The sequence below is a fragment of the Medicago sativa genome, chromosome 2 (assembly GCF_051527215.1).
Source record: "Medicago sativa cultivar Bolivia chromosome 2, Bolivia_mono, whole genome shotgun sequence".
In the NCBI taxonomy this organism is placed as follows: domain Eukaryota; kingdom Viridiplantae; phylum Streptophyta; class Magnoliopsida; order Fabales; family Fabaceae; genus Medicago; species Medicago sativa.
The window spans coordinates 62,622,630-62,628,875 of NC_140750.1; the positions used below are offsets into that span (position 1 = coordinate 62,622,630).

A 6,246-nucleotide genomic window follows, 5' to 3' on the forward strand; every position below is an offset into this window, starting at 1 on the left:
GAAATGAGAGTTGATGGATATTGTTTTGGCATTCTTGCATTGAAATGAGAATGCATGATAGTTAATATTACATTCTAGTTTTTTAATTTAGGTTTATGAATTAGAAGAATACCTTAAAAAGGAGTATCACCAAAAAGATTATTGGCTTCACGACCAGTTGGCTCTACATTTCACGGTACCGCCTAAAAATTATATAAAGTAGACTATCAACCACAATGTTTCTAAGATAAAACAACTCATTTCAGTGTACGATTACTTTAAGCTCTCATTGGATCATTTTCCAAAGACAAATGCAGAAGCTGGGCATATGTCAAAGGTTCCTTACGTCGATTTTATTGGTGGTTTAATGTATGATATGGTCTTCATTAGACCATATCTAGCACAAATTATAAGTCAAGTTTTCAAGTTTATGTCCAAACCAAGTAAGTGTCATTGTGAAGCATTCAATTGGATTTTCGTGCATTTGAAGGATACAATAGGTCATGGTATCATGTTGAGTAGTGGACATGGGGATCTTCAAATTGTAGAATATGTTGATTCACATTACGCTGGTGATATAAATGATAGGAGGTCTACAACATGATATGTATTTACTCTAGTAGTAAGACCTATTTGCTGGAAATTACCGGTTTAATCCATAGACTTAAATAGTCTTTATACTCACATGATTGGTGAGAGAATTGACTGTTAACCAAGGTGGAGTTCGGTTGCCAAAAAGTCTTTATGGCTGATAGGATTGGTGAGAGAATTGAGTGCTAAGCAAAATGGATTTCGGTTGCATTGCGATAGTTAGACTGCCCTCTATTTGTAAAAGGGAATATATTATTGGTCCTACACTTTTACTATAATTTGGGAATTGGTCTCTGAATTTTTTTTGTTTGATATTGGTCTCTGAACTTTATACTACCTCCGTCCCTAATTATAGGACCCTTTTGAAAAAATAACGGGAATTAAGATAGTGGATATTTGTATTAAATATGTTTGTAATTGCTATTGTTTTTACAATTTTATCCTTTAAGAGAGAGGGTTGGTTTATGTTTTCAACATGTTATTTATTGTTGATTGAAGAAAAAGATGTATAATAAATAGGGGCATGTATGTAAAGAAATAATTAATGTAGTTGGAAATAGCAAAGGGGTCTTATAAAAAGGGACAAGAAAAATTCTCAAAAGGGTCTTATAATTAGGGACGGAGGTAGTAACAGTTTTGCTATTAGTCCTTCCGTTAAGTCCAAGTTAAAAAAACCAAAACTAACGGTGTGCCACATGGACCAATCATTCCACGCCACGTGGCACACTAAAAGAGAAAAAATATTCCAACCTTTGTATTATTATTTTATTCATTATTTTTAAACTTAAAAATATCACTAGCCCCTGCACTTTCAATGCTTTTTGATATTTGTCCTTGAAGACTTTTTTAAAAAAAAAAACTTTCAATGATATTATTATGTTTTAATATTATTTTGTTCATTGTTTTCATTGAGAATAATTATTAAAAAATAAAATAAAAAAGGTGCTAGACCGATTAGACATGAGAAATTCCTAGGTTGTGAGTACTCCATTGGCGAATTACTTAAGCTCTCATTGGATTAGTTTCCAAAGACAAATGCAGAAGTTGAGCATATGTCAAAGGTTCCTTATGCCAGTTTTATTGGCTGTTTAATGTACGATGTAGTATTCATTAGACCACATCTAGTACAAGCTATAAGTTTTCAAGTTTATGCCCAAACCAAGTAAGCATCATTGCGAAGCATTATTCAATTGGATTTTCATGTAACTTGAAGGGTACAATAGGTCATTGTATCATGTCGAGTAGTGGACATGGCGGTCTTTAAATTGCAGGATATGTTTATTCAGATTATGTTGGTGATACGAAGTATACGACAAGATATGTATTTACTCTAGCAGTATGACCTATTTGTTGGAAAATGGATTTCCGTTGCATTGCGATGGTTAGAGTGTCATTTATCTGTAAAAAAAAAAAAAAAAAAAATCACGTGTATAATGCCAGGACTAAACATGTTAACATGAGGTTTAACAAGGTCAGAGAATTACTTGCAACTTGACATATATTAATTGAAAAGGTTAATACTTCAGAGAATGCAACTAATATGTTGACCAAGCGAGACACCAATGACAAGTTCAAGCATTAATTGGATTTTTTACATGTTTCTCGGTGTTAAGTGGGACGTGTATCCCCATTTGTCAGGATTTGAACGGCATGCATGATATATTCATAGGGTTTGATATTCGATAAGGTGGAGATAGTTGAATATGTCTCATATATAAGCACTAAAGAGAAGCAAAGGGCAGGATCCCTTGTCCCCTGTGATTGGCCTAAACATATCTTAGGAAAATTGTTTGTTGTGGGGGGGAGTGGAGGCTCGTGACCAGGGCCGTCTCAACAAATTCATAGGCCCGGTTTTAATTTTATAAGGGATGCAAAAAAAATTAAATTCTGGGCCCCAAAAAAAATAAATAAGTCATTTTTTACAAAAAAAAAAATATTAGAAAACACACTTTGGTCTTTGGTGGGTCTTGAAGCAAGCTGTACAGATTGAAATAGTTTGCTTTTAACGAATATATAACCATTATTTTCGTGCCTTACATAAAAAAAAAATTATTTTGGGCCCCAAAAAATTGGAGGCCCGGTGTCGTCGCCCAGCCTCGACGGGCTATGGGCCGGCCCTGCTCGTGACGGTATCCCAAACAAACATGTCACAAATTTACAATGTGCACTATTCACATAACTTACTTTTACTATATTTTTTAACTAATATATAAATACAAATGTTAGCATTTAAGATGTTGTTTGATTTGTCTCAATGAATAATTACAAAATATCAAATTTTTATTATACTGGTCGAAGTTGTGTATTAATATGTGTGCAGCGGTTGACTGCGACATGTATTTTGGAATGGATGGAATAATAGTCGAACATATTTGTAATAAAGAGGGACGGATGGAATATTATAAGAGATCTCAATGACTATGAATAAATAGTTAACCACGTGAAGTTGAAGTTATTTATAATATTGTTTTATTGATCATGAAACAAGTTGTTTGTATGAACATTTAAAAAAAAAAGTTGTTTGTGGGAACATACATCTGTTTGAATTTAGAAAGAGTTCTTCTCTAATAAATATTAAAATAATACTCTTTTCTCTTTTTTATAAGAGACAAATTAAAAAATTAAGGTTGATGTATTTAATTTATAATGCAGATCAAATACATTAACTTTCATCAATCTATTTGTTTATTATAAAAAGAATCGAAGGGAGCAATTCGCCATGCATATAATCTAGATCATACAATTACCTGCTGCATGTAGCATGTGATCCAATTTCTCCATCCCATTTGTGGATTGTAAAACAAAATAAAATAATTAGTCAATGATTATCTTCCTCAGTCAAGCACATAGGTTGACCATCGAAATGTTCAAAGTTGACATTCAAACGTTATTTACGTGTTTTAGTTTTCATCAATATAGGTCTATTCTCATAGTTGTAACATGCTTCTTTGTCTATAAATCCACCATTCAAGTGATTCAATTAACCACCAAGACACAATTAAACAAACACACTAACTTTGGTAACTGCAAGCAAAGCTTCTTTCTGCATGATTATTTTGGGAGAAAATCAAGTTTGATATATAATTTGTAATATTTCAAATGGCTCTTGCAGCAGGTAGCTTCACCCACATGCCAGTGCTGCCCACCCCCAAATATGCGTCTAAAAAATCTATGACAATTACCATGTAAGTATACTGTATATATATATATATATATGATATAAATAACAATTCTCTCCTTATATAAGATGTTTAAAGACATTTTTCTTTTGGTTAAGTAGTTTATTGACTAAATTCAATTCTTAAGGTGAATAAGTGAGGAATCTAAGGTTCAAACTTCGATCCTTGGATACTGAAATGCCTCTGCCAACTGATCTATGTTCACAGGGATAAAGACATTTTTTTTCTTTCTAGTAAGCATAGTTTTAGTGTTTGCATTAAAAGAGTACCACCGAAAAGATTACCGACTTCGGTCACGACCAGATGGTTCTACGTTTTCATATGCACTATGATACTAAAAATTTGTTAATTTTCATATGAAAAGAAGAATTGTTAATTTGTAGTCGACTTAGGGGCCGGTGTAGTGCTAAACAAGAGATTGAAAATTTTAAAAACTTGTAGTCGACCATGTAACAAACTACACATTAGTGACTCATGGTTTGTTGAATTTCTAAATCAATCTCTAAACACGTTAAAAATTTATTTAGCAACCAGTTTAATTAAGAAACTAATTTGGGATCAATAGATTTTATAATCATTGAACAGTATACATGAATGACGAATATAACTATATTTGTTGTTAATTTCTTTTCAGAAAATGTGCTAACAACAACAAAAACAAAACAAAAGTTTATGCAATGAAACCAATAGTTAGACCAGGAGGAGGATTGGGGACTGATCCGCAATCGACGTTCAATCGACGACCAATAGGTGAACCAACGGGTAGCACAGGAAGCGAAGGTTTGGAGACTGATCCGCAAACGACGATCAATTCCCATGATGGTGAACCAATGGGTAGCACAGGAAGCGAAGGTTTGGGGACTGATCCGCAAATGGAGAATCCTCAGCTACCAACAAATCCACCAAAAAATTCTGATGATGATGAAGATCAACTTTGACAACACTTTTGCATTCAATCTTAGTGGCAATGAGTGAGTGGTGATTTAGGTGATTTTTCAATTTGAAAAATGATAACAAGTGCTTTTAGGGCATTGTTTAAGCATCAAAAATAGTATACTTTTTATTTTGGAAATTATGTAATCATGATTTTTATGTGTTTGTCTTGCATTTTCAAGACAAAATTTCTTTTTGCAGGTTCCTTAAACAATGTCCTTATCGTAGGTTTCTGTTTACCCGTGTTTTTGGTAAACAATTCTGTTTACCCATGTTTTTGGTAAACAAGATTGTTAGTTTTAAAAGGTTACTTGCAGGATCAAACTATACTTGTTGGATCAAACTAGAAATCCAATGATATATTGTGCAATATTTTTTCAGAAATTGTTTGAATGTTCATCATATTGTTAAGTTTTAATACTTGTTAAGTTTTATTTATTAGGTTGGCGGTAGAGGATGGGTGTTCTGTGGGGTGCCAACCTAGTTGGGATGCTTCAGCGACACCTTGATGCCTAACCTTCCTATTGGCCTTATCAAAAAAAAAAAATGAACAAGACGAAGGCAACGGCTTGATTCGACTTAATCAAACAAGTTCTTAGTAATTTGCTAACAAACTTGACTTTAAAGATAAAGATGAAGTTTAAAGAAAACTAAATTGCATTGCATTAATAAAGATGATTCATCAAATCATGTTACATACCTGTTACTCCTTATCTCTACGTCGGATAATTCGAGTATGAGAAATCTTGTTAATGATTTGTGACCCTTTTTTCCTATGAAAAACTAACATGTGTGTGTGTGTGTGTGTGTGTGTGTGTGTGTGTGTGTGTGTGTGTGAAAATAACTAACATACCAACAGTCCTAAACTATATTTATTCGACAGACTTGACTTCTGCTTCCACGTGTCTTGGACCTTTGATATTCCCTCTTCAGAGCGGATTTGAATGCCTCCTAGTTGAATTCAAAAGACTTGGAACTACTCACATATTGAATTTCGTCGAGGGCACTTATCCCTTGTATTTGAAGAACTTTTTCTTCGACTACAACCTTACCTGTCGAAAATGAACATTTAAAAATACAAGGCTACAACCGTACCTAGCATTTTGCAGTGAGCACAATAAGGAGGCTGCTTCTCATATTGATTTGTGACAGGGAAAGGCATGACCCTCTCTTTCAACTAGCATAGACTCAAACAACTCGCTCGACTTATCCTCATCCACCAGAACTCTTGCATACAATCCAAAGATCCTAGCTTGTGTAGCTTCATCAATGGTAACATGGGTTCCAATTCCAAAGGTGATCTCATAAAGGTTTTTCTTCATCCAATATTCTTGGGGCATGTGCATTAAACACTCCAATATTTGAGCATGGGTCTGAACTTGATGTTTGGGGTGTGAAATCTCTTGCCCAGCGATAGAATCTCAATATACGAGGCTTCAAATTAACCACTCCAATAGCCAAAATTTTCGTCATATCCTCCAGAGTGTTGAACTTGAATTCAAAATAAATCATCCAATTAAAATTTGACAACTGTGTCTTGAAAAATTCTTGAAGCTATTTTTCT

General features: G+C 33.7%; 1 long non-coding RNA gene across 1 annotated transcript; it reads left to right on the plus strand.

The window, feature by feature from the left end:
- Positions 1–3,552: 3,552 nt before the first annotated feature.
- On the plus strand, positions 3,553–5,066 carry LOC146949501 (uncharacterized). The gene is made up of 2 exons (XR_015027287.1): positions 3,553–3,755; positions 4,384–5,066. It is a non-coding gene; the product is annotated as an uncharacterized LOC146949501 (long non-coding RNA).
- Positions 5,067–6,246: the final 1,180 nt, after the last annotated feature.